Source organism: Dipodomys merriami, unplaced genomic scaffold, assembly GCF_024711535.1.
Source record: "Dipodomys merriami isolate MVZ:Mamm:240054 unplaced genomic scaffold, mDipMer1.0.p SCAF_63, whole genome shotgun sequence".
NCBI lineage: Eukaryota > Metazoa > Chordata > Mammalia > Rodentia > Heteromyidae > Dipodomys > Dipodomys merriami.
This window is the reverse complement of record NW_027206213.1, coordinates 320,520-343,918: the sequence shown is the minus strand read 5'-3', so window position 1 is coordinate 343,918 and position 23,399 is coordinate 320,520. Positions and strand designations below refer to the sequence as shown.

The 23,399-nt window shown below is 42.7% G+C and overlaps 1 long non-coding RNA gene and 2 other non-coding genes across 12 annotated transcripts in view; all 3 read right to left on the bottom strand.

Annotated features, from left to right (window-relative positions):
* Positions 1–3,572: 3,572 nt before the first annotated feature.
* Positions 3,573–3,675, bottom strand: LOC138815276 (U6 spliceosomal RNA). Its single transcript, XR_011368247.1, has one exon. It is a non-coding gene; the product is annotated as a U6 spliceosomal RNA (small nuclear RNA).
* Positions 3,676–11,505: 7,830 nt separating this feature from the next.
* Positions 11,506–11,612, bottom strand: LOC138815282 (U6 spliceosomal RNA). Its single transcript, XR_011368254.1, has one exon. It is a non-coding gene; the product is annotated as a U6 spliceosomal RNA (small nuclear RNA).
* A 477-nt stretch (positions 11,613–12,089) lies between these two features.
* LOC138815215 (uncharacterized) overlaps positions 12,090–23,399 on the bottom strand; it is a 72,543-nt gene continuing 61,233 nt past the window's right edge. For all 10 annotated transcript variants that reach the window (XR_011368217.1, XR_011368213.1, XR_011368212.1 and 7 more), the window contains one exon: positions 12,090–22,716. This is a non-coding gene — a long non-coding RNA (uncharacterized lncRNA). The remainder of the gene's footprint in view (positions 22,717–23,399) is intronic.

Genomic DNA, 23,399 nt, shown 5'->3' with positions numbered 1-23,399 from the left:
TTAATGACTTAATGTGTTCTAGTTCCTTTTCATAGCTTTGTTTACTTGTGGCTTGTTTTACTTAGTGAGCTTCTAGTTTGCTAAGTTAAATTCCCTTCTTTCTTACTTAATGATAAAATATTTAGTTCTACACATTTAGCTTTGAGAGTAGCTAGACTGTATCTAGTAAATTTTGAGATGTGTTCCATAATTACTCAATAATCTACACTTGCATGTAAAGAATGCCTACCTAGTAAAAGAGTGACATGGTTCAAAAAACAAATTTTTCCTAAATCATTATCTGACTTATGAAATGGCAGCCACTCTGTACAACATATTAATAGTAATAATACATTAAAAATACCTATCCCACGATCTCCAAACTTCATTAGCCATCCTGTTTTTAAAGGGGATATTTATATATATTTCTTATTTCTAGAAAGATGTTTGTAAATACAGCTCCAAACTATTTACTTTCATACCAAAGAGCCACCCATCCCCCAGCTTTGTTGAAATAAATGTAAAAGCCATAGGGGATAAGCACATGCTGAGCATTGTCTGCCCCCTATAGCCCAAGGCTTCTCAATCTCCTCACTACTGACACTGAGCAAACTAATTCTCTGTGCTATCCTGTACATTGTATGTTGTTTAACAATATCTTTGGCCTCTATCCATAATAGTAATATATGTTTGTATGTATGTATGTCTACATAAATGTTCACATAATCCACACCAAATTGTCACACCAAAAATATCTCCAAAAATTGCCAAATGTTCCCTGATAGAGGTAGAAGACAAAACTGTCTGCATTTGAAAACCATAGCTAAGGGGCTGGGAAGTTGGCTCAGTGGTAGAGCGCTTACCTTGCATGCCTGAGGCCCTGGGTTCGATTCCTCAGCACCACATAAGAAAAAAGCCGGAAGTGGCGCTGTGGCTCAAGTGGTAGAGCGCTAGCCTTGAGCTGAAGAGCTGAGGGACAGTGCCCAGGCCCAGAGTTCAGGCCCCATGACCGGACCCCCCCCCAAAAAAAAAAAACATAGCTAAGATATGGAACCAACCCAGATGCCCCTCAGTAGATGAATGGATCAAGAAAATATGGTATATATACACAATGGAATTCTATGCCTCCATCAGAAAGAATGACATTACCCCATTTGTTAGGAAATGAAAAAACTTGGAAAAAATTATATTAACTGAAGTAAGCCAGGCCCAAAGAAACATAAGTCCCATGGTTTCCCTTATTTGTAATAACTAGTATATATCTGAGACAAACAGAAAAGGTCAGAGAAGTTGATGTTAGGTGAAATGAACCCCAAGATAAGTTTTCAAATGTTTTTTCTTTCATACGATTGTTTCTAACATTTTTGTAAGATGATTTCTTTGTTGTTTTGTATGTCCCTCTCCCACAGTATAACCCCTGTTTTCACTGTATTTGATGTTGGTATAATTTGTGGAGGGGAAGGGAAAAAACAAATCGTTTAATTAGGGATACAGGTGGACCCAGTGCAACAATGAGATGTACAAGTCAGTACAAGTCATTATGTCGAAAAACCAACGTTATAACTTTGGCTGGAGGGGGTGAGGGGAGAGGGGGGGGACGTGGGGGGGGGAGAGATGGGAAGGGATGGGAAGGGGAAACAAAGGAGGAGGCTACAATGCTTGATAAGAAATGTACTCATTATCTTGCCCATGTAATTGTAACTCCTCTGTACGGTATTTTCACAATAAAATATTTTTTTAATAAAAAAAAAAAAAAAAGAAAACCATTGCTACGGTATTATAAAAGCCACAGCCATGAAAGAAGTTAGGCTACGTATTGTCCACCCACCTCTGTGCAGGTCTGGTGTGGCTCAGTACTTGAAGGACCCACAGTGAGCCCCTAGTGGTTACAGGCAGGAACTGCAGGTGGCGAGGCAGTCTGTTTCTCCAGGTGGTCATACTTTTTCTCCTCTTGGCAGAACGAACAGGAAAATGTGGTATGCTGAACTTGTAGTTGGGAGGTACCATCTCTCTGGGGAGACCAAAATGCAGAGAAAAGAGGCAACCAGGAGCACACGCCTCTAGCAGCCCATGGCCTTGACCTGAGTTACAGGGCATGAGAGGGGTTACCATGACTTGTGGGAGTCCAATCCAGCCCGGAACAGAGAACACAGATTGAATTGAGAGCTGCAGGCCTGTCCACATAAGAGAGGATGCCTGTACTCAATGAAACCTCAACACAGGGGCAGCATCAGCCCTTCTTTTCTTTTCATGGCCACTGGTTTCCACAATTAGTTATAAAAAGCAACACATTGCTCTTTTCATAAAATAATCTCCTCACCATCCCTCACTACTAAAGTATAGAAAGCACATATCTTGACTCATAGGTTCTTGTTGTAAGTGTATTTTATGCTTAAGATCTACAGAGGGGCTATATTGTCATTTGGAGCACAGGCTTGGAACCTAGATGCTGGGTGCAAGTCCCAGATCACCACTACCATGTGAACCTATTGGCCTCTCTTGAACTCAGTTCCCTCATTTGTGAAGTAGGAACAATAAGAGAGCCCCCGGCCTCAATGATGTGAATCAAACCCAGGACCTTATTCTAGGATGCAGGTACCATACCAATGAGCTACATTCCTAGCCAAGGACCTATCTTATTGTGTGTTACAAGGGCTATAACTTACCGACAACACACATGTGGTCAGCAAATGCTAAGCGTTCATATGTTCATATACTTTTATTTGGTAACAGCTAAAAACCTGGAAATTCAAATGCCAGTCATTTCCAATTTAAAACTGGCTATGTAGCATCTCCAATCTGGAATACCAGGCAGCCATTGAAAGAAATAAAGCAGAACTATATCTACTTAAATAGAACCTACTTCATAATAAGTAATGAGTAGTATTTATGTTATATATAAAAGTTAGCTAAGTTAATGATATGTAAGAGAGAATATATAGACAAACATACAGAGTTAGAACTTACTGATGTGTTTAAAAGTTAAACAGTTGTATGACTTCATCTGCATAGAAAATTTCTAGAAGAACCCTTAAATGGTTGCCAATAGGATATTCATGTCTAGGGAGAGAATATGGAGAGCTAGAGAAATTGTGCTTCCTCCTTTACTACTATATAAATCTTCTACCATGAACATACACTTTTTAAACGCTTCTAGAGACAGGTGCCAGTATAATCCTAGTGACTCAGGAAGTTGAGATCTGAGGATCACAACCCAAAGCCAGCCCAGGCAGAAAAGTCCATGAGACTTTTTTTTTAATTTTAAGATTTTTTTTATTATTGTGAGAATACCATACAGAGGAGTTACAATTACGTGGGCAAGATAACGAGTACATTTCTTATCAAGCATTGTTGCCTCCTCGTTGTTTCCCCTTCCCATCCCTTCCCATACTCCTCCCCTCCCCCCACCCCAACCTCCCTCACCCCCCACCAAAGTTTTAAGTTCGTTTTCAACATAACGACTTGTACATCTCATTATCGCAATGGGTCCACCTGTATCCCTAGTTAAACGATTTGTTTCCCTTCCCCTCCACAAATTATACCAACATCAATTACAGTGAAAGTATGGGTTATACCGTGGGGGAGGAACATACAAAAATATGGAATGTTTCACGAATTTGTGTGTCATCCTCGAGCAGGGGCCATGCTAATCTTCTCTGTATTGTTCCAATTTTAGTACGGGTGCTGCCAAAGCATGTCCTGAGACTCTTATCTCCAGTTAAGTACTCAAAAAAAGCGGGAAGAGGTGAGATGGCCCAACTGATAAGAGCACTAGCCTTGAGCTAAAGAAGATCAGGAAAAGCACCCAGGCCCAGACCAGAGTTCAAGCCCCAGGAGGGGAGCTTCTAGGAATGAATGAGATAAATCTACTTTGTTCCATTACTGCAGAAAAATGTTTCAAGATGTAGTGTTTTGTTTTGTTTTGCCAGTCCTAGAGCTTGAACTCAGGGCCTGGGCACTGTCTTTGAGCCTCTGTGTGCTCAAGGCTAGCATTCTACCACTTGAGCAACAGCACCACTTTTTCTGTTTATGTGGCACTGAGGAATTGAACCCAGGGCTTCATGCATGCTAGGCAAGTACTCTACCACATTCCCAGACTTGTAGTATTGATTTTTAAATGACAGAATATGAATAGGGTAATAGTACTCTTTATTCCAACAGCCATAGGAATGAATCTCAGTTTACAAATTTTATTTTATTTTTCTGTTGGTCATGGGGCTTGAACTGTGGGGCTGAGCACTGTCCCTCAGCTCTTCAGCTTAAGGCTAGCGCTCTACCACTTGAGCTACACTGCCACTTCCAGTTTTCTGGTGGTTTATTGGAGATAAAGAGTTTCACAGACTTTCTTGCCCGGGCTGGCTTTGAACTATGATCCTCAGATCTCAGCCTCCTGAGTAGCTAGGATTACAGGCATGAGCCACCAGCGCCCAGCTTCAGTTTACAAATTTTATTTGTAAGAAATTCCATTTTAGGGCTGGGAAGGTGGCTCAGTGGTAGAGCACTTGCCTTGCATGCTCGAGGCCCTGGGTTCAATTCCTCAGCACCACATAAGCAAAAAGACGGAAGTGGCACTGTGGCTCAAGTGGTAGAGTGCTAGCCTTGAGCTGAAGAGCTGAGGGACATCGCCCAGGCCCAGAGTTCAGGCCCCACGATCGGAAAAGAAAAGAAATTCCATTTTAGATGGCACTGGTGGCTCACGCCTATAATCCTAGCTACTCAGGAGGCTGAGATCTGAGGATCACAGTTCAAAGCCAGCCCAGGTAGGAAAGACCGTGAGACTCTTATCTCCAATAAACCACCAGAAAACCAGAAGTGGTGCTGTAGCTCAAGTGGTAGAGCGCTCGCCTTGACCTGAAGAGCTGAGCGCCCAGGCTCAGAGTTCAAGGCCCACGACCAACAACAACAACAAAAAATCCATTTTAGTTTATATAGTTTAATTCATGTTTAGGGTCAGCTTTGACCCTGAAACTTACTTTCAGATGTGTCTGAATTATTATCTCAGATGGTATCTGTGAGGCTGGCAGAGGCCAGGTCCATACAGTAGCCTCCATTGCTCTGGGCCTCTTCCTGAGCAGCCAGGAATCCTGGGCCCAGTGACCAGTGTCCTTATGACCTGACACACCATGTGGCCACCTCTGTCTGAGATCTTTCTCCTGCCTTCCCAGGTGAACTGTTAGAAGGCAAGGTGAGACTCTAGAAGCCAAAGATTCTTACTCCTCTATGTCACCTGTCCCCTAGCCAGTCAGGGAGAACAGGACTGGAAAAGAAGCTTTTTCCACTCCACAGTAAATCCTTTCTCCACTTTGCTTCTACTCAAGGCTTTCAGCCTTTGCCAGAGAACACTTGTCCTTCGATGGGCTACTCAGCAAATCTTGAAGTTGCCCTAAACCCTTAAGCTTTTAGCACACAAAAGCTAGAGAGGCAGCTGGAGAGCAGCTCAGGACATAATGAGTTCCCTGAGCATGGGAGGAGGAAAGAGGAAAATGAAAAGATGACCAATCAATTCCTTAAATACTATCCCAGCCATGTGTATGTGCAAAAGAAAGCAAAAAGGCTGAATAAATCCATCAAATAATTAACAGCTTACCTCCAGAGCAGGCTTCTAGATGGGAGAAGAGATGGTATCAGATTGTTAACATTTTATTCTTCATTTCTAAGTTGTTGATTTTTTTTTTTTCGGTCATGGGGCCTGAACTCTAGGCCTGGGCACTGTCCCTCAGCTCTTCAGTTCAAGGCTAGCACTCTACCACTTGAGCCACAGCGCCACTTCTGGCTTTTTCTGCTTATGTGGTGCTAAGGAATTGAACCCAGGGCCTTATGCATGTGAGGCAAGTACTCTACCACTGAGCCACCTTCCCAGCCCTGTTGATGTTTTTTAATGATAAAGTTGTACTTAGTATTAAAAAAAAAAAACTCATGGAAACAAGAGGTTTTTCTTTGTTGCTATTTTTGTTTGCTTTTCTTTTCTTCTTGTTTATTTGGTTTGGGGAGGGTAAGAGGGGCAGAGAAATGGAGAGACCAAGGGTGAACAAATGCAGCAGTGATACTCACTAGACACTATGTTGAAAATAAACTATACAACTTGTGGGTAGAAATGGGAGGAAAAAAGTGAGAGAGAGAGCGAGAGAGAGAGAGGGCTGGGAAGGTGGCTCAGTGGTTGAGCGCTTGCCTTGCATGCATGAGGTCCTGGGTTCGATTCCTCAGCACCACATAAGCAAAAAGAAAAAAGCCGGAAGCGGCGCTGTGGCTCAAGTGGTAGAGCACTAGCCTTGAGCTGAAGAGCTGAGGGACAGCGCCCAGGCCCAGAGTTCAGGATCCACGACCAGACCCCCCCCCCAAAAAAAAAAAAAACCTGAGAGAGAGCGAGGGAAGGGGTGACATTATGCAAAAAGAAATGTACTCATTACCTACTTATATAACTGTAACCCCTCTGTATATCACCTTTATAACATTAAAAAAATTAAAGCAGGAAACAGACACAATGGGCTGACACTGAGACAAAGCTTTGCCTAGTGCAAAGGAGCTTATTCCAAGTTAGAATGAGTTAGGTCTACCTGTGGAGCCAAGGCCTATCTATACCTCTATAGGACAGTTAGAAGCATAGCTCCTGCTGTGAGGCCAAGGGAGGGCCAGTGACTTGCCAGAGGTATACGGTACTGATGGGTGTGACAATGTCCAGCAAAACTGATAGCTCCTGAGGGTGTGGCAGGAGCAAAGGGGCAAAGGGAGGTTGCAGAACCAGAAGAAGGGAAGAGATTGGGAAAGGTGGTGGTAATTATTCAGCCTGTACACTAGACACACCCTGGGGACACCCAAGACGCCCATGGGGTAAGAGTATGAGAAGGCAGAAGCTGAGCTCCTATAGTGACAGCCAAGAGCAAGACAGATGCACGTGGTTGAGCTCTAATGCCGTGACAAGGGCATGAGTTCAGATACGTGCATAGGTGGGGAGCACAGGACAGCGAGCCACAGAGTCTGCATGGGAGGGGTCAGGGAAGTTCTGAGCCAGCTGACCTTGGTGAGTCAGACTTGACAGACGGGCAATGGAGCACTGGGTGGAAAGGATGGAGAGCATGAGGAGCCACATGTGCAAAGGCCTGGCACCTGAGTGAGCAGTGTTTGGGGGAACTGAAAACAGCTCAGTCTGATTACAATGAACTAAGGGGGAGTGGAAGGTGAGGCCTATGGTAAGGAAGGAACCTGGACTTTATCCTGCAGGCAGCAGTGACACTCATGCAGCTCAGAAAAGGTCTACTTGGAAAGGAGATGATCACATTTACCAGGGACGTGTTTCACCACCACACCCCCTACCACCCAGCTAATTCCCACCCAGTGAACAGCCTGAGAATGAGTTACTTCCTTCAGGAAGTTCCCCCTAACACCTAAGCTAGTCCTCAGCTAAGGTTTCTAGGAGTTTCCAAGCACCTCTATCATCTTTCCTCATCACACTGAGTGGTAAAGACCTGTGCCCTGTGTCTCTCCTCCTCTGTACACTGCCATAGAAGTATTGGGAGGTCAGGAACCTTAACTTCGCTCTAGATGTAGTCCTCACACTCTCCCTGTACCTGGCTGATAAATACTCAATATGTATTTAGGGAAAAATGGAAATGTGGAAAGAAACCTTGGAAAATACTTAGGAGGCAGAATGAATAGGTTTGGGTGATTAGATGAGGGTAGCAGATACTCGAGGACTCCTACCTAGGTTGTGGCTTATGCAGCTGAGGCGATGAGTTAACCATGACTAGTTTTTCTGGAAGAGGAGGCAATGTTGGAGGTGATGAAATGTTGACTCTGACATGCCTGTAGGACATTCAGGTAGAACTGACCCAGGTGGAACCAAGTAAGTAACGTTCAGAAGAGAATGTCTAGGTGCTTGTGGCTCATGCCTGTAACCCTAGCTACTCAGAATGCTGAGATCTAAGGATCACAGGAAAGTCTGTGAGACTTTTATCTCCAGTTAACCACCAGAAAATCAGAAATGGAGCTGTGGCTCAAAGTAGTAGAGCACTAGCCTTGAGCAAAAAAGCTCAGGAACCATGCCTAAGCCCCAAGTTCAAGCCCCGTGACTGACCAAAAAAAGGAAAATTAGAGGACCATCAAGTGATAGTTAAAAGAGTAGAGAAAGAATAGTTGGAGGAGGAGATGAAACAACAAAGAGGATGGCAATCTGTAAGAGGAGTCAAAGAGAGAAAAATCAGTGTGAGGGAGGGAGGATGAGAAGCAGCCAAGAGCAAGTACCACAGGCACTGCCTATGGGAAAAGCAGCTCCAAGGGCTAGCAAACCAAATCTAACAGTATGGAGGGACTGAGGGCCAACCAAAACTAAGGAACAAGAAGGCTAACAGTGGGGTATGGTCATGTAGACTACAGGCTCTCAAAGTACCCAAGACCCTTCCAGGAAGGTACATTAAGTCAAGACCATATTCTTTTATAATTAAACCAAAAGGTTTTTGTTTTATAATATTTACTTTATGAATATTTGCCCTGATTTTGCAAAATTAACAATGAGTGAAACTTTGGGGCCTTAACCCAAATCAACAAAGAGATACCAAAGTATACCAGAAATCATATTTTTCACTGCACATTCTAGCAGTTCTACAAAAAGCTCAGCTTCATTCAAGCCCCACGACCGACCAAAAAAAAAATCAAAAACAAAACAACAACAACAAAAAAAGTTCGGCTTCAGCCAGGTTCTGGTAGCTGATGCCCATAATCCTAAGTACTCAGGAAACTGAGTTCTGAGGATTGTGGTTCAAAGCCAGCCCAAGAGAAAAGTCTGTGAGATTCTTAGCTCCAATGAATCACACACAACAAAAAAAAGGTGGACATAGAGCTGCAGCTCAAGTAGTAGAGTGCTGTCATTAAGGGAGAAAAGAAAAAGGCTAGGGACAGCACCTGGATCCCAAGTTTAAGCCCTAGAAACACACACACACACACACACACACACACACACACACACACACACACACACACACACACACACACACACACACACACACACACACACACACACACACACACACACACACACACACACACTCCAGCTTTATCTAAGGATGTAGGGACAGCACCTGGATCCCAAGTTTAAGCCCTAGAAACACACACACACACACACACACACACACACACACTCCAGCTTTATCTAAGGATGTATGTGCCTGATAACCATCAGTTTTATCAAATCTTGACCCTTGATTATGTCTTTGAAATAGTCTACTTCATAAAGGTCTTGCCAATATTGAAGTACAGAACACAGTGTGATTGTTTTACAAACTGAACTTACCTGCTTTTTCATGAAACTATTTTGTCAGTCAAGGAACTTGAACTGGGCCTGGGCACTGTCTCTGAGCTTTTGTGCTTAAGACTAGCACTCTATCACTTTAAGCCACAGCTTCACTTCACTTTTTGTTTTGTGATGGTTGATTGAAGATGTTTCTTGTACTTTCCAGCCTGAGCTGGCTTTTGGACCATGATCCTCAGATCTCATCCTCTTGAATAGCTAGGATTACAGGTATGAGCAATCAGCACCTGGCTATGAAACATCCTTTTTTTTTTTTTTTGGAGAGGGAAGGAGGACTAAAAGATTATAAGTATTCAAACTTGGGTATTTAGCAGATCATTTTAGGAAAATGAAGCCAGCCCATCACCTCAAAAAAAACAGTATTTGTTCCCAATTGTAAAAACTGAACTGTCAAATGATGATTCAGTATTTGGGGAAACTTGTATCAGAACTGATGGATGTCTGAAGACTTCTCAGTAACTGAGCCTTGAAGCAAGATTAGTGGTAGTACTGACAAATGTGAGATTTTGATACAGTAGACCAAAATGCACCTAGATTTAGGGGAGTGTATATAGCTCACAGAAATGTAAACTTTGTGGGGGTTTTTTGTCTTTTATTTTATGGTACTGGGATTGAACTAGGATGTTGCATTTAGGAGACAAGTGCTTTGCCACAGAACTACATCCCAGCCCTGAGCCATGCCTTTCAACACAAGCAGTCCATGATATTATCAAACCAGGCAAGAATAAAGATCCATTCACTGTGCAAGACAAACCACAGTGTATGAAGGAGTTCACTGCTTCTAAAGTATATATTGCTACTAATTTTTCAGAAACTATCATTTATCCAATTTTGGTGACATATCAAAGAACAGACATAACAATCTGAAAAAAAAGCTACTAAAATACTACTTTTTCAAAGCTAGGTGCTGGTGGCTCATGCCTGTAATCCTAGCTCCTCAGGAGGCTGAGATCTGAGGACTGATGTTCAAAGCTAACCGGGACAGAAAAGTCCGTGAGACTCTTTTCTCTAATAAGCTATTCAGAAAAGGCCAGAAGTGCTGCTGTGGCTCACGTGGTAGAAGACTAACCTTGAGAAAAAGAATCTCAGGGACAGTGCTCAGGCCAAGTTCAAGTCCCAAGACCAGCGATAGATAGATAGATAGATAGAAGATAGATAGACAGATAGATAGATAGACAGACAGACAGATAAAAGCTTACTTTTTCAGCTGGATGTGATGACTCATGGGTGTAATCCCACCTGCTTGGGAGGCAGAGGTAGAGGACTCCCCTATAGCCCCTGATGGCTACATTCTACATACATTCACCTATGTGGATTAGGAAGAATATACCATGTATAGACAGAGTCAACACAGTGTTTCTTCTATTTGGCATGGTGCCAAGGTTCATTCATGTTGCTGCATATAACAAGATTCCCTTCTTTTTAAGGCTGTGTGACTATGTTTTGTTTTGTTTTTTTTTTTGGGGGGGGGGGGGGTCCAGTCGTGGGGCCTGAATTCTGGGCCTGGGCGCTGTTCCTCAGCTCTTCAGCTCAAAGCTAGCGCTCTACCACTTGAGCCACAGCGCCACTTCTGGCTTTTTTTTTTATTTTATTTTATTTGTGAACATACTGTACAGAGGGGTTACAATTACATGGGCAAGATAATGCATACATTTCTTACCAAGCATTGCAGCCTCCTCCTTTGTTTACCCTTCACCTCCCTTCCCAGCCTCCCCCCTCCCCCCCACCCAATCCTCTCCCCCCCTCCCCCCCCACCGACATTGTAAAGCTCCTTTTAGACATGACAATTTGTACTCCTCATTGTTGCAACAGGTCCACCTGAATCCTTAAATGACTTGTTTTTCCCCATCTTCTCCATAAGTTATACTGACATCAAATATATTGAAAGCAGGGGTTATACTGTGGGGGAGGGACATACAAAGCAACAAAGAAATAAACTTATAAATGCGTTATAAACACATGCATGAAAGAAAAAAAAACATTAAAATACCTATCTAAGGATTCATTTTCCTAACATCACATTATCTGACTTTTTCCGCTTGACTCATACATATACTAGATATTGCAAATAAGGGAAACCATGGGACCTGTGTTTCTTTGTGCCTGGCTTACTTCACTTAACATAATTTCCCCCAAGTTTTTCCATTTCCTAACAAATGGGGCAATGTCATTCTTTCTGATGGAGGCATAGAATTCCATTGTGTATATATACCACATTTTCTTGAAAAAATATGGAACGCTTCACGAATTTGTGTGTCATCCTTGCGCAGGGGCCATGCTAATCTTCTCTGTATCGTTCCAATTTTAGTATATGTGTTGCCGAAGCGAACACCGGCTTTTTTCTTTTGGCTTATGTGGTGCTGAGGAATCGAACCCAGGGCCTCATGCATGCAAGGCAAGCACTCTACCACTGAGGCACCTTCCCAGCCCTGAATATACTTCTTGCTATGTATATTCTATTGTGAAATATACCATTATTTGTGTGGTCTCGGCATCAGCATGTTACCCAATCATATTCATTGTACCAACTAATGGGTTCCTTATATTTCCATACATGCCTATAATACTCCCACCTCTCTTTTCCTCCCTATTCCCCTTCTTTCCTGATTCCTTCCCATTACATAGTAGTCCATCTTGTATTTCAAGTTGTCCTTTTTTGCTGTTGTTTCCACATGAGAGAAAACATACAATTTCCCTTTCTGTGTCTGATTTCATTTACTGTAATAATCTTCAGTTCCTTTATTTTTCTATGAATGACATGCTTTCATTATTATTCATGGCAGAATAAAACTCCACTATGTATATACCATTCTTTTTTTTTTTTTTTTTTTTTTTTGTCAGTCGTGGGGCTTGAACTCTGGGCCTGGGTGCTGTCCTTCAGCTCTTCAGCTCAAGGCGAGAGCTCTACCACTTGAGCTACAGCGCCACTTCCGGTTTTCTGGTGGTTTATTGGAGATAGGAGTCTCACGGTCTCTCCTGCCTGGGCTGGCTTTGAACCGCGATCCTCAGATCTCAGCCTCCTGAGTAGCTAGGATTACAGGCGTGAGCCACAAGCGCCCAGCTCATTCTTATTTTTTTTTAATCCATTCATCTGAATGCAGCGCCTAGGCTGATTCCATATCTTGGCTATTAAGAATAGTGCCACAAATCAGGCATTGGTGATTTATGCCTGTAATCCTAGCTACTCATGAGGCTGAAATCTGAAGACCATGGTTGAAAACCAGCTTGGGGTGAAAAATCCTCAAGACTCTTATCTCCAATTAACCAGCAAAAAGCCAGAAATGGAGCTGTGACTCAAGTAGCAGAGTATTAGCCTTGAGCATAAAAACTCAAAGACAATGCCCTGAGTCCAAACCCCAGGATTAGCCACATATACACACAAAGAATAGTGCTAAAATAAAAACGGTATTCAGATATCTCTTCTGTATGCTGACTGCATTTCCTTAAGGTAATATCCACATATCACAATTCCTTTAACCATTTTTTTTTTGCCAGTCTTGGGGCTTGAACTCAGGGCCTGGGTGCTGTCCCTGAGATTCTTTTGCTTAAGGTTAGTACTCTACTACTTGCGCCACAGTATTACTTCCAGCTTTTTCTGTTTATGTGGTACTGAGGAATCAAACCCAGGGCTTCATGCATACTAGGCAAGCACTCTACCACTAAGCCATATTCCCAGCCTAACCAGTTTTTCTATATACAAAGTGAACAAGCTCTAAATATAGCACCTATATTGTTCTCACTCTCCCTCAAAAAAAAAAAAAAAAAACCAGAAAAGTAACAAAAGAACAGAAGGTTAAGGGAATAACAAAACACTGAAACAAGGACACAAGATGATCCATTGCAACAGGACAGTATATTGGAAAGGAACTTTACAACTTGGGTGGGGGGGGGAGAATGGGAGGTGGGGGATGGAAGGGATAGTGAGACAACAAGGGAAGGGGTAACAATGGTGGACAAGTACTCATTTGCCTTACTCTTCTGTACAGCATCAATAAAATAAAATTTTTAAAAAAGAACAAAGGGAAGGTTAAAGGTATGTTTACTGCATCTTTATACTTGATTATGGAGATGGTATCACAGAGGAAGAGTTGTCCATAAATCCAAACTCAAAATGCACACATTTACACTAGTTTTTGTATATTATACCTCAATAAGGCTAGGAGGGGGAAAATGGCCCTAAAATCAAAATATTTGAGAATCACTGATGCAGACCATCCATTCTTGGCTCCCAGTTCTTGATCTACATTCATATCCTTCCTACTCACTTTCCCACATTAGACAGAATTATGAAGTCCCAAAAACAAAACATAGCAAAAATAAATAAGAGTCGGCATGGTGAGCTAAAGAGTGATAAGAACCCCAAAATAATTTTCCATAAGCAGCATGGTTTGGTAAGTAGCTCTGCCAGGCCAATCTGGGTTCATCCACCATCCCCCCAATGCTGTACTATGAGAGAAGAAAGAGGAAGTAGGGGCCTGAGTAGGTGTCTAGGTGTCTTATCTCCTTCACATTCAGTATCTGGTATGATACAACAAATGAGGTAAGGCAGGTGGGGGCATTTTCTTATTAATCATGCTTTCCAAGTGAGAAAACGAAAGTATATACCTTGCCTAATACCAGTAAATAAAACAAGGACAGAGTGAGACAGACGTCTGTCTGCAGTCCAGGACTCTCCCTGATTGCAATGGTCCTAAGATGCCTATGCTGCTCTCTTTCCCATTCAAGCTAGAGGTCTCCTTAATTTGTTCAACTGTTAATGGGTTTCAAGATGACATTTTCTTTTTATGGGTCCAGTTGTAGGGCCTTTAACTCTGGGCCTGGGTGCTGTCCCTCAGCTCTTCGGCTCAAGGTTAGCGCTCTACCACTTGAGCCACAGTGCCACTTCCGGCTTTTTTCTTTTTGCTTATGTGGTGCTGAAGAATCGAACCCAGGGCCTCAGGCATGCAAGGCAAACGCTCTACCACTGAGCCACCTTCCCAACCCCTCAAGATGACATTTTCATGTATGGATATAGTGTACTTTGAATATCTTCACACCCTTTTTACTATGTTTTGTACTACCTCCTCATCTTGTTGGTCTCCTTTCCCATAACAAATGGTGAAATACAATCACATCTTTTTTTTTTTAATCTAGGTTCCCTATATGAGAGAAAACATGAGTGATAGTTGTCTTTCTGAGTCTTGTCTTCTTTCACTTAACACGATCATCTCCAGGTCAGTTCAAAAGGTCTACCTTTAAAATAGGATTTTTTTTTTTTACTTGCTAATGTCTTATTTGGGGCTGGGAAGGTGGCTCAGTGGTAGAGTGCTTGCCTTGCATGCATGAGGCTCTGGGTTTGATTCCTCAGCACCACATAAGCAGAAAAAGTCAGAAGCCACACTGTAGCTCAAGCGGTAGAGTGCTAGCCTTGAGCTGAATTGCTGAGGGACAGTGCCCAGAGTCCACGCCCCATAACTGACCAAAAAGAAAAGAAAATTTTAAAAAAAAAATCTTATTTTGGCAGCACTGGGATTTAAACTCAGGCACTTATACTTGCTAAGAAGGCACTCTACCAACTGTCTATAAGAGAAAGTAATCCATTCTGATCAAGATGCATTGTATGCATAAATGCACATGCTAAAACTAAAGCCCCTTGTACAATCATGTGAAGATAACAGTAAAATTTTTAAGAGAAAGTTTTACTTTTCCATTACAAAAAAAGTTTTTGTTGTTGTTTTGTGCTAATCCTCTGTCCCTGAGCTTTTTTTCTCAAAGCTAGTGCTGTGCCACTTAAGTCACAGCTCCAATTCTGGCTATAAAACAACTTTTTAAACCCAGCCTGTAAATCCCAGATCTTAGGGAGTGAGTGAGGCAGTTATCATGAGTTCAAAGATGGCCTAGGTTACAGTTTGAGGCCAGGCTGTGAAACTGTATCTCAAACAAAACAAAATACACAGGGCTGGGAAGGTGGTTCAGTGGTAGAGCGCTTGCCTTGCATGCCTGAGGCCCTGGGTTCGATTCCTCAGCACCACATAAGCAAAAAGAAAAAAGCCGGAAGTGGTACTAAGGCTCAAGTGGTAGAGCGCTAGCCTTGAGCTGAAATGCTGAGAGACAGAGCCTAAGCCCAGAGTCAGGCCCCACGACCGGACCCCCCCCAATAAAAACAAAAAACAAAAATATACATAACCACACACATATGCACACATACAAATAAGTTTTCAAATAAGTTAAATGAAACAGAAGACAACAGACATAATAAAACTTGATTTTAGAGTATTGTGATACTAGTAATGAAAAAGATACAGTAGATACTTGAATAAGATAGAAAAATTCTATGTCAATAATTTTAAAATATTTTCCTCAACAATGTCAAAATGGTGCTAAGTTCTGGTGACTCACATCCGTAACCCTAGCCACTCAGGAGGCTGAGATCTGAGGATCTCAGTTCAAAGTCCATCTAGGCAGGAAAGCCTGTGAAACTCTCATCTCCAATGAACCACCATAAAGCCAGAAGTGGCCCTAGTGGTAGAGTGGTAGCTTTGAGCACAAAAGCTCAAGAGCAGCATCCAGTTCCTAAATTGAAGCCCCAAGATTGATACCCAAAAATAAATAAATAAATGAATAAATAAATAAAGATGCAAATTTGTCCAGCATTTGAGAAGCAGGAGGATCAACCAGTTCAAGTTCAGCCTGGGATACATGGGCGATTGTTGGAAAAACAAAAAAACAAAACAACAACCCTGAAACAAAAACTAAGACAAACAAAAAGCAAAATCAGGGCAGTCTTCTGTAACAAAAGGATAGGTCTTTGGAGCCTGGGCTTGTTGGTGTGATCTGGAAGGCTACAGAATGCTGAGTGTACCTGAGAGGCTGATACTGTCCCTTGAATAAGATTATGTCAGGGACAGGCCAGATTCCCAAGCTACCCTCTGATTTGCTCCCCTAAGAGGTAGCACTCATGTCCCAGCCCCTGGCTTTGCCCATAGCCCCCTACTCACTAACCTACTTCCTCCTTTCGTCTTGTCCCCTCTCCTCACTTCCCCTCCCTATTCTGTTCTCTTCAGTTAGAAAACAAAGAGTAACTCCAGTTATGTCTGGAATCACCAGGTATCAGGAGACTTCTCCCCACATTACATCCTTTCCTCAACCCCACTTCATGGCACTTCTAGTCAAAAGACCTGCATGAAAACAGTGGCCCATATTGGTCTATTCTCCAAGCACTTTTCTCACCATGACCATAGGGAGAAGAAACCTGTGGAGGGAAGAGGTATGCAGTAAAGGATGATAGCTGTCTAACCATGGGCCCTGGCACTGTTTTAACCCAACAGGCACATTATTTATACATTACTATTCATAGCCCAAATAGATGCCTCACATATATCTCAAATTTGTCAATGTTAAACGTTGAAAATTAAATATATTTAAATTTGTTACTCTTTCCATTCTAGCTTTGTGACCACTCGTGTTATCTCAAACAGACACCAATAGTGTACCACTATACCATGCATGTACATGAGTGTTGGGGACAGAAACACTTTATTAATTAATTATTTTATTTATTTATTTATTTATTTGTGCCAGTCCTGTGGCTTGAACTCAGGGCCTAGATACTGTCCCTGAACTTTTGCAATTAAGGCTACCTCTCTACCAACTCAAGCCACAGCTCCACTTCCAGCTTTTTTGATACTTAATTAAAGATAAGTCTCACCAACGTTCCTTCCAGAGCTGACTTTGAATCTGAATCTTTAGATCTCAGGCTCCTAAGTGGCTAGGATTATAGGTGTGAGCCACCAGCACCCCGGCTCCATTTTTATGCCCCATTCTATTTTAATGACAGAACATCTGCTTCAGGAAAAGGATATGGATGACCACATCACTGTGGTCAAGTTCTAACAACTTTTTAAGGCTCTATCCACTGGGGTGGGAAGGAGGCCACAATACAGTTGAGTTCAGGCAGAAAGGAAGGTTCTTTTATAGATCTTGCCAACATCTTATTCCTGGACTAAGCCTGTATTCAGTGGATACTTTACCTTGCTCAAGAATTGGAAGGTGGGATAGAATGTGAAAGACAGATTATTCTGTGACCTCCAACTTTTGCTGTTATGGTCTAGAGCGGCCAGGCTATCCGAATACAGAAACTAAATCACACTAAACATGCTCAAAGCCACTACACTTGATCAGACAAGTTTAGGTATATGAATGGACATAATAAATTGGAAGGATTATAATCTAGATCATGTTGGGCATGCTTGTGGGTGGTTCTATCTACCATTTAGATGAATGAGGCAAAAGAATAGTGGTGATGAGACTACTTTTTTTTTTTTTTTTTTTTGCCAGTCCTGGAGTTTGAACTCAGGGCCTAGAACTGTCCCTGAGCTTCTCTCTGTGCTCAAGGCTAGTGCTCTACTACTTGAGCCACAGCGCCACTTCTGGCCTTTTCTGTTTATGTGGTAATGAGGAATCAAACCCAGGGCTTCAAGCATGCTAGGCAAGCACTCTGGTACTAAGCCAATTCCCAGTTTCCCACCACCACCACCACACACACTTTTTTTCCTGGTCCTGGGGCTTGAACTCTCAGCTTAGACACTGCCCCTGAGCTTCTTTTGCTCAAAGCTAGCACTCTACCACTTGAGCCACTTCCAGCTTTCTTTTGAGTAGTTTATTGAAGATTCCTCCTTGGGCTGGCTTGTAACCACAATCCTCAGATCTCAGCCTCCTGAGTAGCTATATTACAGGCTTGAGCCACTCATACCTGGCAACAACTTTCTAATATTACCTGTGACTGGGAGTCTGCTGGCCGCTTAGACTTTCAGGTCTCTGGCTAACCTCACCAAACCTCCAGAAATTAGTGAGCTACATCTTCAGAGTATCTATCTCTCCCTGCCACCAGAGACCTAGTAGGGTGCTTTCTGAATGAGCTCTATGCAGACTCAAGGGCTGTAAGGGATCCAATGATCAACTCTATGTATGCCTTTGGAAATGACCTGGTAGAAGACTGTGTGTGTGATCTATCACACACTTAGAAGTCTTCCAAAAATATCTTCACCACTTGTACCATGTGACATCTAAAATGTTTACTATTAGAGTCCTTAAAGTTATTCAAAAGGAGCCCGGTGCCAGTGACTCACGCCTATAATCCTAGCTACTCAGGAGCCTGAGATCTGAGGATCACGGTTCAAAGCCAGCCGGGCAGGAATGTCCATGAGACTCTTATCTCCAATAAACCACCAGAAAACCAGAAGTGGTGCTGTAGCTCAAGTGGTAGTGTGCTAGCCTTGAGCTAAAGAGCTGAGGGACAGCTCCCAGGCCCCACAACCGACCCCCCCACCAAAAAAAAAAAAAACAGTTATTCAAAAGGAAACGGTACTGGTTGCTCAAACCTACAATTTTTTTAATATAATTTTTTTTTAAGTCAGAAGTGAGGGCTGGGAAGGTGGCTCAGTGGTAGAGTGTTTGCCTTGCATGCATGAGGCCCCGGTTCAATTCCTCAGCACCACATAAGCAGAAAAGGCTGAGTGGTACTGTGGCTCAAGTGATAGAGAGCTAGTCTTGAGCTGAAGAGCTGAGGGAAAGTGCCTAGGCCCAGAGTTCAGGCCCCACGACCGACAAAAAAAAAAAAAAAGCCAGAAGTAGTGGTGTGATTCAAGTGGTAGAATGCCAGCCTTGAGCAAAAAAACTAAAGGAGAATGGCTAGGCCTTGAGTTCAAACCTTAGTACAATTGCAAAACAACAACAAAAAAGTTATTCAAAAGGTCTCTAGAAAAATTCAAATATTAACAAAATCCTAGCTACTCAGAAAGCTGAGATTTGAGGATCATGGTTTGAAGTCAGCCCAAGCAAGAGAATCTATGAGACTCTTACCTGTAATTAACTACTCAGAAAAAGCCAAAAGTGGTGCTGTGGCTCAAGTGGTGAAGTGCTAGCCTTAAGCACAAAAAGGCTCAGGGACAGTGACCAGGCCCTAAGGTCAAGTCCCAGGACTGGCAAGTGTGTGTGTGTGTGTGTGTGTGTGTGTGTGTGTGTGTGTGTGTGTGTGTGTGTGTGTGTGTGTGTGTGTGTGTGTGTGTGTGTGTGTGTGTGTGTGTGTGTGTGTGTGTGTGTGTGTGTGTGTGTGTGTGTGTGTGTGTGTGTGTGTGTGTGTACACATGTATATGTGCAAAATATTTGTGTATACAAAATATTTGTATACACAAATATTTTGTGCCAATGGCTCATACCTAGAAACCTAGCTAGTCAGGAGGATGAGATCAGAGGATCAAGGTTCAAAGCTAGCCAGGGCAGAAAAGTCCATGAGAGGGGCTGGGAAGATAGCTCAGTGGTAGAGTGGTTGCCTTGTATGCATGAGGCCCTTGGTTCGATTCCTCAGCACCACATAAGCAGAAAGAGACGGAAGTGACACTGTGGCTCAAGTGGTAGAGCACTAGCCTTGAGCTGAAGAGCTGAGGGACAGCGCCCAGGCCCTGAGTTGAAGCCCCATGACCAACAAAACAAAAAAGAAAAAAAGAAAGTCCATGAGATTTCATCTCCAATTAACCAGCAAAAAACAGAGCTTGTTTAAGTCCTGGAACTGGCAATAAAACAAAAAGAAAGAAAAGGGGAAGGGAGAGGCAAGGAAAGAAAGAGGAAGCGGAGGGAGAGGAGGAGAGAGAAAGAAATGAAGCAAATATCCATTCACTCATGGCAGGGGACTGGTGCAGTAGTAAAATAACAAACTAGTGGTAGTCCTGCTTAGGATAGCAATCCTGGGGCAGAGGAGTAGGAGTGGAGAAGAGGAAGGATTAGGGGTATTTCTATAAAAGGTGTATAGGGGTGTATAGCACACCTTTTATATGTGGTTTTTAATTACACTGAAAATTTTCTGATGGCTTTAACCATAGCACTGATAGAAATTTGGGATATCTCACTCACACACACCCTTATAAGCCACTCTTAACTCTACCACTGCAACAAGAGAAACCAATTAATGGCAAAGTCCTTGGAAATTGAGACATAATTGACCTGAGAGGGGGCTTTCACATTCAACTAGTCACTCTGGTAGCTGACACACCACAGCTGAGCTAAGGAATATCCACAGGGGATCTTCTATCCTCAGAAGGAATTCTTGGCCAGCCCCACTCCCAGGATGAGGCTGAGGAGAAAATAACAGGTCCTTGGGTCAAAAGTGGTAGAAAAATACACTGTAAATCGTGTCTGTATTATCCAGTCACGTAATATAATGCCATTATCTCTTGTCACATGATTTCTTTCCCTCACCTCTAGTTTCTCCTCCTCCCTTCTCTATCCTTCACTCTGTTTTGATTTGGTTAAAATAGATGCAAACCCTGGTCTTTTCTATTTTTACTACCTAGCCATTACATAATCTACACTGTAATTGCTGACTTGAAAAACTATTGGCAACAGTAGAAAAAAATCCCCAGAGTTTAAAACAGGAAAAGGATTATTACAGCACAAAAGCCTCTGGCAGCTTTACTGACTGGTAAACCGTCTGTAATCGTCACTTGCCAGTGGAAGTCACATGGCTCTGGGAATCACTCCCCAACTGCAGAGAAAGCAGGCTGGGGGAAGGGACAAAAGACAGCTTTGGCTGGGAGAATGTGGCAGCAGTGAGGGAATGCTCAGACTTGAAGGCTGCTTCAGCTGAAAGTGTTGAAGGAGTGTGCCCCAGATAACCCATACACCTTCCTGCTTTACTTTCATATAAGGGACTGAAGTCTCCCATGGCTAAGACCTTTTCCTCATTAACACCTGACCTTCCAACAGCCTCCAAAACATTCCTGAAAGAACCTGAGGGACAGTAGACCACCCTATTTAAATAGGTGCCACTTTATAAATACACAGGGGCAAGGATGCTGCTTGCTAGGCATAGAGAGGTCCTCTCCAAGGCTTTCCAAACATTACACCAAAACTATTCTGTTTTTCAATAAAATGGTTTGGTACAGGGTTTCACAATCTAATAGAAATTTACTATCTCACTGAGACAAATTTCTCTGTATGTCTATGTTGGGAGTATGGATAATATAGGAGATATAGGCAGGACAAGGTTGTCTTCCTCTAACTTTGCAAATTCTGTCACAGTCCAAACTGCAAGAAACAAGAAAGTCATCCAGTTTGGGTTAACTACATAGAACAATTCATTAGGTGAACATTTGTTGAATGTCACATACTGGATTAAATGTTGGGGATGGATTAGAGCAAAATCTATATGGGTAGAAGTGCTAGGTCAGTGAGGGGAAGCAGACATTAATCAAAGTAGTAGATAAACACATCATTGCAACTACAAAGAATGATTATGAATTGGGTGCCAATGGCTCATGCCTGTAATCTTAGATGCTCAGGAGGCTGAGATCTGAGGATCACGGTTTAAAGCCAGCCAGGGCAGGAAAGTCTGTGAGACTTTTTTTTTTTTTTTGTCGGTCAGGGGGCTTGAACTCTGGGCTTGGGCACTATCCCTGCGCTCTTCAGCTCAAGGCAAGCACTCTACTGCTTGAGCCACAGCACCACTTCCTGTGAGACTGTTATCTCTAATAAACTACCAGAAAACTGGAAGTGGCACTGTGGCTCAAAAAAAGAGAATGATTAGGAGGGGAAGGTATAGGATGCTCAGGGCATTTAGAACAGGGAGCCTGGAGAGGGTCTCAGGATTCTTAAAAGATTACCTTAAGGAGTCTCAGGGTTCTTTTAATTTAACACTGCTTCTTCCTTCCCTTCCTTTCCCTTCCCTCCCTCCTTCTTTGCTTCCTCTAGCTAAGATTTCCTGGGTTTCTACTATGCAAAGGATAATGCTAGGTAATTTACACTCTAACCAAATTAGATCTTAATCTGATTTTTTTTTTTTTTTGGTTGGTCATGAGGCTTGAACTCTGGGCCTGGGTGCTGTCCCTGAGCTCTTCAGCTCAAGGCTAGCACTCTACCACTTCAGCCACAGTGCCACCTCTGGTTTTCTGGTGGTTTATTGGAGATAAGAGTCTTAAGAGAGTTTTCTGCCCAGGCTGGCTTTGAACCGTGATCCTTAGATCTCAGCCTCCTGAGTAGCTAGGATTACAAGTGTGAGCCACTGGCACCCAGCTTAATCTGATTTTTATAACAAACAATTCAAATTTAGCACTTTAACACTAACGGATCTAGTAAAAAATAAAAACTGAATTATACTCTAATGAGAACTACATACAATTTATGGCATGAATTAGTTAAAACATTTCTGGCTACAAGTGACAAAAATCCAAATCCAACTCTTCATAAGGGGAACAAAAGTGAGGTAGGAGGGGAAAGAGATCTAGGGGTCGTGTAAAGGAGATGTCCAGGATTATACTCGCTTAAGGCATGGTTAGATCCAGGTACTCAAAAAGACTTCATCTAGTCTCCAGCTTTCTCCATCTCACAACTCAGATTTCACCCATGTTGGCTTCTTTCTCAGACAGCATTCTTGGGACAGCAAGATGGTTCCTAGTAGCATGAGGCTGTAAAGAAATAAGAGCACTTCTTAATAGTTCCAATTAACATGGAGTTCTGATTGGCCTAGACATGGGGTGATGCCCATATCAACTACTGTTCTCTGACCTAAATAATGTCCTCCACTCAGCAGTAGTATGGCTAAGAAAGCTGACAGTCTCTGCTTTTTTAACCAGTATCCTCAGATTCTCTGTAACTCACAGGAAAAGAAGAATAAGACAAAGTCCTTCTTTTGTTAGGAAGTTTGGCTTCTCGCTTGAAGTTGTAACTGAAAATGACTTCCATTTGTGTAAAAAGAGAAATAAATAACAAGAGAGTTACTGGAGTATCCATAGAACAAGATCTTTGGTCTACTGTTAAAACATCCTGCCAGGTACCAGTGGCTTACGCCTGTAATCCTAGCTACCCAGGAGGCTGAGATCTGAAGATCTCAGTTCAAAGCCAGCCCGGTCAGGAAAGTCCATGAAACTCTGATCTCCAATTAACCACCAGAAAACCAGAAGTGGTGCTGTTGCTTAAGTGGTAGAGTGCTAGCCTTGAGCGAAAGAAGCTCAAGGACAGTACCCAGGCTGAGTTCAAACCCCAGGTTTGGCAAAGCAAGAAAGCAAGCAAACAAGCAAGCAAGCAAGCTGCTTAGATTTCCCTATCCTAAGTTCCATGAGAAGTTCAATGGCCTTCCCAGAATCTCTGC